The sequence below is a fragment of the Sminthopsis crassicaudata genome, chromosome 1 (genome assembly GCF_048593235.1).
Source record: "Sminthopsis crassicaudata isolate SCR6 chromosome 1, ASM4859323v1, whole genome shotgun sequence".
Lineage (NCBI taxonomy): Eukaryota > Metazoa > Chordata > Mammalia > Dasyuromorphia > Dasyuridae > Sminthopsis > Sminthopsis crassicaudata.
Genome location: NC_133617.1, coordinates 26656535 through 26669888, shown reverse-complemented (window position 1 = coordinate 26669888; position 13354 = coordinate 26656535). Strand labels below are relative to the sequence as shown.

At 41.3% G+C, this 13354-nt stretch overlaps 1 long non-coding RNA gene across 1 annotated transcript; it reads left to right on the top strand.

Annotated features, from left to right (window-relative positions):
* Window positions 1-977: 977 nt before the first annotated feature.
* Window positions 978-7625, top strand: LOC141551782 (uncharacterized). Its single transcript, XR_012484962.1, has 3 exons — window positions 978-1092; window positions 4218-4505; window positions 7580-7625. It is a non-coding gene; the product is annotated as an uncharacterized LOC141551782 (long non-coding RNA).
* Window positions 7626-13354: the final 5729 nt, after the last annotated feature.

Sequence of the window (13354 nt, the reverse complement as noted above, 5' to 3'; positions counted from 1 at the left end):
CTCTATCTTTCTTACTTGAGTTTCAAAGTCCCTTTTGATCTCTCATTTTTCTTGGAGGCTTTGGATGTAGAAGCTTTGACTTTGTTATCATCTTCTGAGTATGTTTTGAGCTTGCTTGCTACCATAATAACTTTCAATGGCCAGAAACTTTTTGGTTGTCTGCTCATTTTCCTAGCCTATTACTCAGTTTTTAACTCTTTGTTAAAATAGGGCTTTGCTTACATGATGGAGGGTGCGCTGCACAAAACAGGGGTTTTGTGCAGCTGTTTTCAGAGATTCTTCTAGGAATCTGATCATAAACACATTCTTTTCTGTTCTGGAACTGTTAGGAATGTCCCCTCACTGAAGATATAAGGTTGGGGTTGGGGTTGTATGGGCACAGCCTTCATTGCGACTGCACACTGACTCTCATCCCATTGCCACAGACCCTCTCCACTAAACTTCTGAATCCTCCCTGTTGTCCCTGGACTGAGAGGTCCAGAAGCCTCCAGCACTGTTGCTGATTCAGAGGTTCTCCCTCACTGGTGTTGGGGTCTGAACCAGGGCTGGGTCAGGGGCCAGAGCTGGCCTGTGCTGGGATTGCATGCTGGACTCCTTGGTTCCACAAACCTTTTCTGCTGACCTTCCAGGTCCTCTTTGTTGTCTCTGGGCTGAGAGGTTTAGAAGTCACCAGGAATGCCACTGATTAAGAAGTCGGGCCATGACTAGAGCTGTACTCATGATTCCTGCACCGGGACTGCATGCTGGACTTTCACCCCATTGCCACAGACCCTATCCACTGAACTTCTGAGTCCTCCCTGGTGTCCCTGGATTGAGAAGTCCTGAAGTCTCCAGCATTGCTGCTGATTCAGATGCTGATAATGGGGTCTGAACCAGAGCTGGGTCAGGGGCCGTGGCTGGCCTGTGCTGGGATTATGTGCTGGGCTCCCTGGTTCCACAGATATTTTCTGCTGACCTTCCAGGTCCTCTTTGTTGTCTCTGGGCTGAGAGGTCTGAAAGTTACCAGGACTGCTGCTGATTGAGAAGTTGGGCCATGACTAGGGCTGCACTAGTGATTCCTTTACAGGGATTGCATGCTGGACTCTCATCCTGGTGAGTTTGTTTCTGCTGCGTTTCTAAGTTGTCTTCAACTGGAAAATGTTCTATGCCATCTTTTGGGGGTGTTCTGATGCTTTAAAATTTGGTTAGGATTTATTTAAAGGAATTTAGAGTGGTATGGGGGAGAGATTGAGTGAGTTCTTGCCTTTACTCTGTCATATTGGCTCTGCCTCCTCAGTCCCTTCCTTCTTTTCTTCTTCCTTCCTTCCTTCCTTCCTTCCTTCCTTCCTTCCTTCCTTCCTTCCTTCCTTCCTTCCTTCCTTCCTTCTTTCCCTACTTCCTTCCTTCCTTCCCTTCTTTCCTTCCTTCCTTCCTTCCTTCCTTCCTTCCTTCCTTCCTTCCTTCCTTCCTTCCTTCCTTCCTTCCTTCCTTCCTTCCTTCTTTCCCTACTTCCTTCCTTCCTTTCCTTCTTTCCTTCCTTCCTTCCTTCCTTCCTTCCTTCCTTCCTTCCTTCCTTCCTTCCTTCCTTCCTTCCTTCCTTCCTTCCTTCCTTCCTTCCTCTTTTCCTCTTTTCTCTCTCTCTTTCTTCCTCTCTCTCTCTCTCTCTCTCTCTCTCTCTCTTTTCTTTTCTTTTTTTTTTTTGTTGTGTGTCTTCTTTTTCATTTTTTTATTATGGCTTTTTATTTACCAGATATAAGCATGGGTAATTTTATAGCACTGACAATTGCCAAGCCTTTTGTTCCAATTTTTCCCTTCCTTCTCCCCACCTCCTCCCCCAGATGACAGGTTGACCAATACATGTTACATATGTTAAAGTATAAATTAAATACAATATATGTATACATGCCCAAGCAGTTTATTTTGCTGTACAAAAAGAATCGGACTTTGAAATAGTGTACAATTAGTCTGTGAAGGAAATCCAAAATGCAGGTGGATAAAAATAGAGGGATTGGCAATTCTATGTAGTGGTTCATAGTCATCTCCCAGAGTTCTTTCCCTGGGTGTAACTGGTTCAGTTCATTACTGCTCTACTGGAACTGATTTGGTTTATTTTGTTGTTGAAGAGAGCCACGTCCATCCGAATTGTTCATCATATAGTATTGTTGTTGAAGTATATAATGATCTCCTGGTTCTGCTCATTTCACTCAGCATCAGTTCCTGTAAGTCACTCCAGGCCTTTCTGAAATCCTCCTGCTGGTCATTTCTCACAGAACAATAATATTCCATAACATTCATATACCACAATTTATTCAGCCATTCTCCAACTGATGGGCATCCACTCAATTTCCAGTTTCTGGCCACTACAAAGAGAGCTGCCACAAACATTTTGGCACATACAGGTCCCTTTCCCTTCTTTAAGATCTCTTTGGGTTATAAGCCCAATAGTAACACTGCTCAGGTCCTGTTTTCAAGGGGTTTGCATGCTGATGCTGATTTGGAGCCAGACTGGACTTGCTAGCCTAACTCAACAGAGAAGGAACCCAAGGTTCCCCAAGAAGGGAAGGGATTTTTCCAAAGTCACATAGATAGGAAGCAGCAGAACTGGGATTGAATCTAGACCCCCAACCTCAATCTATGATATTTTCCCCACTTCCCCAAAGAAGTGTGTTATGTCTTGGGGTGGTTCAATGTCCATTCCAAATCCAGTTCTCAAGGATTCTTTCAGCTCATCCCCATAGATTTCACGTTGAAAACTTGGACCCATTCCACAATGAAGCATGATGGTCTAGAAGGAGAAGTAAGAGAGGTCTTGGTCAGAGAACCTCCATAATCTCAAGACCAGCAAACACTTCTGGGCCACGAGGAAGAAGACACAAGTCTCTGATTTCACAAAGCTAAGTGATTTCAACCACAGAAAGGTATTATTGCCATGCTCCAGGATTATAGATGACAGGAAATCAACTATGTTGTTTGGTCCAAGCCAGGCTGGACTGTTTCCTGAGGAGGCTGGAGAGGCAGCTTTCTTGCAGGCACACCTGGAAATGGCTTAGTTCCCCTGGATCAAAGGCCCCTTCCCAGGGAGCTTAGTGATTTTCCAATGCAATTTGGGTTGATTTGATTTCTATGTAATCCTCTCAGGCCAAGGAAACCTGAATCAGGAGACAATCCGGCTGCTTTTTCTATACTACCTCTTCCCCCTTCCCTTTGCTAACTTCATCCTTCCATGTTTGTTTCTACCCTTCTCCTGGATTTTACAAGTACAGAAGCGTGAACCAAGAAAGCTTCCTCACCTGGCTCTCAAATTAAGAGTCCAAGTGAGCCCAACCTCTCCTCCCATTTCATGACAGCAACTGGGGACAGCTCAGGAGGCTACAACAGGGAGAGTGCTAGATACCCATAGCCCATGAATAGAGCAGGATGATGGGATCATAGCAGTCGGGGAACAGAGACAATCACCCCATTTAACAGATAAGAAAACAAGGGCAAAGGTCACATAGGTAAGAAATGGTAGGATTGGGATTTGAATCCGTTCTTCTGGCTCCAGATTAAGAGATGTTTCCATTGTTCTACATTTCCTCTCCTAAGGCAAAGCCTCAAGTTTATTAGATGAGACTTGATGGGTGAGACTATGTTCTGGTGCCAGAAGGAGAAATAACTTTTCCAAAAGGGACAAAATAGATTAAAAAAGAGGTACCTTTTTCAAGGGATTGTAAAACTCAACTGAGATTTCCGATGTAAAGCCATCTGCAAATGTTAAGTAATAAATGAATGACTTTAAATGATTGTAAGCCCCTTGAGGATAGGACCTGCCTTTTACCTCTTTTCTGTGTCCTCAGTGCTGAGCACAGTGACTGGCACATAGTAGGCATTTGATAAATATTTACCAAATTGAAAAATTACTTTTGAGGGACAAAGCAGCACTGATTTTTTGTAGACTGAATTATACATACATACAAGTATGTGTGTGTGTGAGTGTGTGTGTGTGTATTGGGGTTTGTGTATATATATATATAGAGAGAGAGAGGATGTATATGTATATTTATAAACAATATGAACACACTATAGGGAGGCAGATGGATACATATGTGCGTGTATGTGTATATATACATATATATACACATACATATATGTATATTATTTATCCTCTGTTTTCATAGAGGATCAATAAAATCACAGGTATGAAGTCTTGACTGTGTGATTAATGGGATTTAAGGGAGACCATTCCCTCTCTCTTCCAGAATCATTGATGTCCAGGGGCAAGGCAAAAATCAAGGCTACTGGCAATGACCTAGGATATACTGGATGACAGCTCCAACTCTCCAGAGCACTTGCTTCTGTTGCCCTCATGGTAGCCAGACAAACTGTTCTCATCCGCCTATTCTAGTCTGCACATGCTTGGAGTAGACATCCCCCCAACTCCCCAACGGGTTCCAGACTGCTTGATCCTCAACATGGTTTAGTCCATCTGCCAAGAAGGTTTTACCAGGTGTAGCTGCTGTATAAGCTATAGCTTCTTGAAGCCACAGGTGAGAGTTGGATGAAAGGTGGCCCCCAAAGGTGGGTGAGCGGCCCTTAGAGCAGAGGTGTTAGTCTTCTGAATGCCCCCCAACCCATGTACATGCACGTCCCCCATCTATATCTATATCTATCTATTTACACACACACACACACACACACACACACACACACACACACACACACACACACTTAAAGGACTGAATGTGTATCATGTGTATACACATGTATTCTTGTAGGAGTGTGTGTGTTTATGAGTTTATACCAGTGGTCCTCAAACTTTTTAAATAGGGGGCCAGTTCACTGTCCCTCAGACTGTGGGAGGCCGGACTGTAGTAAAAACAAAAGCTCACCCTCTGTCTCCGCCCCTCAGCCCATTTGCTATAACCCAGTGGGCCACATAAACGTCCTCAGTGGGCCGCATCTGGCCTGTGGGCCGTAGTTTGAGAACCCCTGGTTTATATATAATACCCACTCTCCTACAACATAATTTTATATATATATATATATATATATATATATATATATATATATATATATATATATATACATAAACACAAAATGCTACACCTTTATAAGTATATATACACACATATACACAGACACTATGCCTTTACAAGTATATACACATATATGTATATGTACATACACACAAACACTACACCTTTATAAGTATACACACACACACACACACACACGTGTGTGTGTGTGTGTGAATATCCACCCACCCAAACCCCCTATGGGCATAAATAAGCATATATATTATGTAAATACACATGCACATATGTGTGACGATATGGACATATATTATGATATATACATCAATGTGCACATCACAGGACCAGTCCAAAAAGAACCTGTATATACATATATACATATAAATGAGTATATATATGCATGTATACACACAAATTATTGTACATATAAATATATATGCACATACACATTACTATAGCCAGTCCCCAAAGCAATGCTTGCATTTGGATAAATATGTAAGTGTATATAGTGTTGCATATAGAAATACATACATATGTACCTAGTCTATATGCATATACATGCCTAAAAATACTGAATGTGTGTATCCATTTAGCTGGAGCTGTAATTTTATAAGGAGTTTCACTGCCTCTATTAATTTGGCAGCCTCTCTTGTAGTATAGACATTTGTGTATATATGCCGTAACCCTTGTGCACATATAACTGAGTGTATCTGGGGACTGTCATCCTTGTCACAGCCCCAGCTTCTTCCATCACAGCCAGGAAGCAGAAGAAGTGTGTTCTCCCCATCCAGCCCCCCCCTCCCCCTCTCCTCCCCTCCCTCAATACCCAGGCCCACAAAAGCTACTTTGATAGATGTAAGTAAAGATTCCCATTGATTCTCCTGCCACTATGTTTTTCTTGTCATTGTTGTTAGCGAAGAAGTTGAAAGGGGCCCCATAATAGAATGATTTGGCCTCGGAGCCGAATCCCCCTTGATGAACAATCAGACACGAATGTCAATAACAATTAGATTGTCGGAGGGCTCCAGTCACTTAGGACTCCAGCTCGCTGTCTACAAGGCTCAGATTGAAACCCTCAGCTCCGAGAGCTCCAAATCGGGTTTGGCATTGGGAATGAAAAGACATCAACAATAATGGTATTAAGGGGCTGATGGGCCGAAGGAGACTGAAAGACCCAGAATAATACTGGGGCCCTGTGCATGTCAGGAGGCAAAGAAAAGGAAGGAGGGAGGGAGAAATATATATATATATATATATATATATATATATATATATATATATATAGAGAGAGAGAGAGAGAGAGAGAGAGAGAGAGAGACAGAGACAGAGACAGAGACAGAGACACAGAGACAGAGAGAAAAAGAGAAAGAAAGACAGAAAGAAACAGATAGAGAGATAGAGAGAAACAGAGACAGAGACAGAGAGAGATTGACATGCACACAGAAACAGAGAGAGAGTCAGAGACTGATTCAGACAGAGATAGAGTGGGAGAGGGGAAGAGTGAGAGAAAAAAAGAAAGAAAGAAGAGATGAGGAGAGAGAGGGAAGAAGGGAGAGAGAAAGAAAAGAGGGGAGAAGAAGATGGATAGCCAGACTGATATAAGATGCAGACAGATATAGACTGAGAGACACAGACAAGGTCAGAGATAGAGCTGGAGAGCAGAATGGAGAGTAAGAACAGACAAAAAAGAGATCATTGAGTCACCAAGAGAGATGGCTCTTTTAGTTTGAGAAAAATAGGACAGCTTTGTCAAGGACATAAGAAATCTTTCCTAAATCCCCAATAAACTTGATTGATTAGGAAAAGAGCAAGACCTATTTCAAAGGGCCATTGGATCATAGGATCTTAGATTTACATTTTCTTGGAGATAGCAAGTTCAACATTTTCCTTTACAATTGAGGAAATTGAAGATTAGAAAATTCAAATGACTTGTCCAGACTCTCCTGGGTAGTAATTGTCTGTGCAGAAATTGAACTCGTGACTTCCTGACTCCAAAATTAGAATCATATCCACTCTTGGAGGAAATTCCCAATATGATTAGAAGAAAATAAATTCATGGATTAATAAAAGCAAAAACATTTATTGAGCCCTTTTATGTGTCAGGCACAATAAGTGTGGCAAATACAAATATAAAATAATCTCTGCTATCAAGAAGCTAAAAGCAGGGAGATAACACAGAGTAGGGGTCAGTAGTGCTTTGGTCTATGAACTTACAAGGATGGTGAGAGGAATGATGGGGCCATCCTCCATTGTTGTCCTTTCTAGATGTGTCCTGTCTAGAAATAATGCTAGTGTTTTTCTACTTTTACTTTCTAGACTAAGAGGTAGAAAATTGGAAGGGTCACAAAAACCAATTGGGTCTAGGGATAGCCACAGAATAAGAGTGAAAAGTATGGGGGGAATCCTTTTCTCTTCAAGGTAATTCTGAGCACATTGGATGGAGATATAAATGAAAAAGAAAATATCTGGACCAGTTTGAGTTGGATTGGGTCACTTGTGTTTGTGTGTGTGTGTGTGTGTGTGTGTGTGTGTGTGTGTGTGTAACATTTTATTGACTTCTTCTTTTACATTACCCAAATTTCCCCCAGTGTCTCTTCCCCTCACCCTCCCAGAGGATCATCCCATATACTGAAGAATATTTTTAAAGGGGAAAAATGGAGGAGGAAAAGAGGAAGAAGAGGAAAAAAAAAAGGTAAAACCTTTCAAATCCACCAATACATTGGATAAATATTTGAAAATTCTATATCCATGGACTTCCTATTTTTTCAATGGAATATTCTCATATCTCTTCTTTGGCACCATGTTTGTTCTTTGTAACTTTGCAACATTCACTTTTGATTGTTTTGTAGTTGTTCTTTCCATTTGCCTTTTTATAAGTCATTGTATGTGTTGTGTTGGTCTTTTTACTTCACATTAATTTATATGAATCCTTCCATGCTGCTCTTTATTCATTATATTCTTCATTAGTAAAGAGAATAGTGATCTTCCATTACATTTATGAACTGCCATTTGTTTAGCTATTCCCCAAATTCTCCAAAATGATTGAATCAGTTCATAATTCCACCAAGTTTATTAGTGCCCCACTTTTTCCATATCCTCTTCAATATTTCTCACTTTCCCCTTCCTTCCTTCCTTCCTTCCTTCCTTCCTTCCTTCCTTCCTTCCTTCCTTCCTTCCTTCCTTCCTTCCTTCCTTCCTTCCTTCCTTCCTTCCTTCCTTCCTTCCTTCCTTCCTTCCTCCCTCCCTCCCTTCTTTTTTTTTTTTTTTTTTTCCTCTCTTCCTTTTCAATTTGGGCCTAGCATTTAGTAAATGCTCATTGAATGGGATTAGAGGGTAGGGAAAGGTGTTAACCTTTGATCATCTCATTGTTACCCCATTTGGGGTTTTCTTGGCAAACTAACTGGAATGGTTTACCTTTGCCTTCTCCAGCCCATTTTGAAGACGAGGAAACTGAGACAAACAGGTTAAGTGACTTGCCCAGAGTCACCCAGGTAGGAAGTATCTGAGGTCAGATTTAAACTCAGAAAGATGAGTCTGATTCCCAACCCAGCACTCTATCCATAGCACTACCTAGTTGTTGCAAGAAAATAGAGATTTAACTAATATAAAAGTTCAGAGAAAAGGGGGAAAGCTTTGGGTTAAAGTATGGGGAGTAAGGATTGCCCCAGGTAAATTTGACAACTAAGTGTTTTAATGGCAGCTCTCTCCTTTTAGCACATCCTTCTTCCTTCCTCCTCTTCTTCCCCTTGACTTGCCCTTTCTCTATCAAAACTTCCTTCTCAGTATTCTTAAGCCTCAGGGCTCTACTCCTGCTGGACTCTAATCTGATAAATTAATTTGAGCGAAGGTGTTAATGGGTGATAATGGCTCACAGCAGCTCGCAACCCCTCTCGGGTGTCATTTGCCTTGGAAGCAGGCTCTCCAGGCTTTTTCTGTTGGGGATTTCAAGATTTTCTCAGTCATCAGGCATGAGCTGTCTTTGAATTCCTTCTCCCAATCACTCCCAGTCAGTTGCCAAGTGCTGTCATTTCAACTATGGTGAGATCTTCCACTTCTGGGCTTTTCTCTTCTTCATCACAGCCACAGCCATTGCCCTGATCCAGAACCTCTTCATATTAGTCCTAGCTCATTATAGCCAACTAACACAGGTGACCAGGCACACCTTCCTAAGAATGTTTTTATTATTACTTTCCTCAGATGAGAAGCCATCAGGCTGAGCCAAGAATCTGAACCTTTCCTCACAACTTCATCACTCACCAGTCTCCTTCACAAACTCTTTCCTTCATCCCCTTGGAACTAGAATTAGAATTCTAATAACCTGAGTTCAAATCTACCTCATATCCTTTGTCAAGGGCATAAGAAATCTTTCCTAAATCCCCTTTTGATTTTGGGCAAATTACTTTAGCTCTGAGCCTCAATTTTCTGGGACTTCTCTGACTTTCCACCATGTTCCAGGAAGCTCATTATTGGTACAATATTCTCTGCCTCTTGGGGCCATGAACTTTCAAACTCTTTATTTAAGGAAGGAGCTTAGCTCGGTACATCTCATTTCTAACCTTGCAGCTCTTTTGGGACTTTTCTGCTTGACTTCTCCATCAATTTGAGCATCTTTTCTTCCTTGTCCCTCATGTTGCTCACTCTTCAGTTTTTTGTGCTTTGTTTTTCCCCATTGAGGAGGCATCTAGGTAGATAGAACACTGGGCTTGGAGTCAGGGAGAACTGAGTTGAAATCTGGACTCAGACAGCTATAAACTGTGTGACGGTTAGCCTCTGTTCACCTTAACCCACTAGAGTAGGATTACTGGAGGATGGACGAGTACATTCTAGGGATGGGGGTACTTTTTCTGATTGTCTGGTTTTGAGGTGCTGCTCCAAGTTGGAGATGAGGACAGAGGCAGGTCAAAGGAAGAGGAAAAGTAGCAGACATGAGGCAGGGAATGAAATACATGAAAATCAAATAGAGTGAACAGGTGTGGAGGATTTTTATTCCGTCCCATTTACAAGATCATAAGTCCATGGAAGTATCATCAAAAGGAAGTTCAATGCATAATATTTATCTTAACTAACTATACAGATAGAGATACTTTTTTACTTCTTGAGCAAATCTCATTATTAGCAAAGCATTATTATTTAGAAAACCTGACTATGCAAAATTTTAATTAATAAATACTTGCTGACTGGCTAATTGTCAAATATAAAATCTATATATGGTGAAGTGGATAGAAAACTAGATTTGGAGTTAGAAAGACCTTGGTTGGAATCCCATTTCATCCACTTAGCTTGTCACCCAGGACAAGTCAATCATCTCTCTTGAGGGTCTCTTGGCCTTTATACCTTTCAGTACTAAATGATTTGTTTAAAGTCATTATTCATTCATTTTCTGTTTTGTCTGACTCTTCTTGACCGCATTTTCTTAGCAAAGACACTGGAGTAGCTTACCTTTTCCTTCTCCAGCTTATTTTACAGGTAAGGAAACTGAGGCAAACAGAATTAAGTGACTTGCCCAGGGTCACACAGCTAATAAGTGTCTGAGGCCAAATTTGAACTCAAGACTTCCTGCCTGGCACTCTATCTACTGTGCCACCCAAGGTCAATACAAGTAAATTCAAATCCTAGCTCGTTCACTGGGTTCCACCTCTTTAATGAGAGGGTTGGAGGAAATAAATAGGATGCATACTTGATTTAAGGAGGGAGGCTCTGGCTTTGAGTCCCAGCTCTGGTACTGTGGGACGTTGGGCACATCCTGCAACCTCTTCTGGGTCTCAGTTTCCTCATCTGTAATTTTAAAGGATTAGACTGGATGACAACTAAGTTTGTTTCCAGTTCTAAATCTATCAGCTTACCCTCTTTTTTTGCTTTTCCTTTTCCTTTTTTTTTTTAATTTTTAAAAACTTTTTAATTTTTTTAAAAAGACAATTGGGATTAAGTGGCTTGCCTGGGATCACATAGTTAATAAATATCTGAGGCTGGATTTGAACTCAGGTCCTCCTGATTTGGGGCTGATGCTCTTTATCTACTACACTACTTAGCTGCCTCTTAACATCTCTAATACTAAGATCCTGTAATTCTGCCCTAAGATAGATCTCACAGTTCACTTAAAAAAAAAAAATTAAAGATGTAGAAACTTTTATGAATAGGGAGATTTTCATTTCTTTCAAATATCCATATCTATATAAAAGCATGTACAGACTTGAGGAGAGCAGTTTTTTTTTTGATCACTTAACAAAAAATCACAAATAAACCTAGATTAATCAATATCGATCATGTAATAAACATTTTTAAGTACTTGCCGTCACTGTGCTAAACTCCAGGATACAAACTAATGGCAGATTTATTGATTATAAGCTTAGTGCCTACAACATCCAGGTAGTGAACTTACTTTTGAATAAGTTTTTTGTTTTGTTTTTTCTTAGATAGGGGTTAGTACTGTGATTCTAGGGGTATGGGATATTCCAGGAAGCTCACTCACCTCCACATTATGGGTCACAGGAAGGATGTGAATGGTGACCTAGGCCTCAATGCTCTGTAGACATGGAATCACCATGTCTTTTCATTGCAAACTAAACAGAGAGTTGGGGTGGGATGGGGAGGGAGGCAGAGATGAAACCGAAAGAGAGAATACTCAGATACAGAAACAGAATGAGAAACACACACACACAGAGGCAGAAATGAAACAAAAAGAGAAAGGACACAGAAACAGACTGAGAGAGACAGACAGTGAGAAAGATAGAGGAGAGATAGAAAAAGAGAGACAGTGAGAGAGAGGTAGAGACGAAACAGAAACAAAGGAGAGACAAAGAAAGAGACTGATAGAGACAAAGATGAAACATGAAGAGAAAGGAGAGACATAGAAAGAGAGAGAGAGATCAAGAGAGATAAACTGAGAGACGGAAATAGATGAAACTGAAAGAAAAGGAGACAGACAGAAAGTCTGAGGCAGACAGAGATAGAGAAACAGAGACAAAACAGGAGAAAGGAGACAGAGAAACAGAGAGACAGAGAAACAAAAAGAGAGAATACAGATAAAAACAGAGAAAGAGAATGAGAAACACACAGAGGCAGAAATGAAACAAAAAGAGAAAGGAGACAGAAACACATTGAGAGAGACAGACAGTGAGAGACAGAGATAGAAAGAGAGGAGAGAGTGAAAAAGAGAGAGACAGAGAAGCAAAGATGAAACAGAAACAGAAAGGAGATAGAGACAAAGAAATAGAGACTGACAGAGACAGAGATGAAACATTAAGAAAAATGAAACAGAGACATTACAGAGAGATAGATTGAGAGTCAGATAAACTGAGAGACAGATAGGCAGAGACAAAAATAGACGAAACTGAAAGAAAAGGAGACAGAGACAGAAAGTCTGACAGAGATAGAGACAGAAGGAGAAAGGAGACAGAGAAACAGAGTCTGAGAGAAAGAGAGAGAAACAGAGAGACGGAAAGGAGACAGACAGACAAAGATCAAAAGAAAGAAGAGATAGAAAACAGAGAGTAGAGACACATGGAGACAGATACAGAGATTATGATGGAGATAAACCAAGAATGAGAGACAGACAATTATCAGGTTTCGCTTGGATCTCAAACTGGAATCCCTTCTCTAGGCACCCCGAGGTGACTCATCTTTGCTTGACCGCTCTTGGGGAGAGGGAACCCCCACCTCCCGGGCATCCCCCAGGCCAATTTGGGACCACCCTCAAGCTTTTGTGACACCCCGAGGAGTCTTCCTCTGGGCGCCCCCTGCCCAATACTCCCAGAGGCCTCTTGGACTTGCTCAGGGCCGCACCCGGCCAGCAAGAAAGCGAGTCGGCCCGGAAGGGAGAAAATCTTTTCAAAACACGGATTTATAGAATCCTCAAAATACTTTCCACATCCTTTCTGGCACGAACCGCTAGTTACCTTCAAGTAGCTGCCAATATCTACTTAAAACTCAATCCGCTGGCTTTATGGGTCAGGGTATGGAACACGCTCTGAAAAATAACCAGATTACGAGACCTGAGGCTGGCTATTACTTATCTCACAGTTACGTCCAGCGGCGATTGGAAAAACGTTTCAGGCCTACTCGGTTACTCTGTTATTCTCTACGCCTCCTTTAGGAGTGATACCTTGGGCCGCACCACCTCATATACAGCAAGCCCCCGGGGAGGAATGAGAAGTGGGGTTAGTTTCCTTTCACTGTAATGAAACCAGTTAAATTACCTCCCCCCCCCTTTTTTTTTTTCTCTTTTTGCTGCTGAAATTCTGTTAAATACATTGAGGTTCTCTTATAAAGGGTACTTGCCCTTTAAGAAAATACTCTCTTAAAGAATTAAAAGAAGATTTTAAAGCAATATCCTAATTGGAAATTGCAAACTGGATACAGATTTC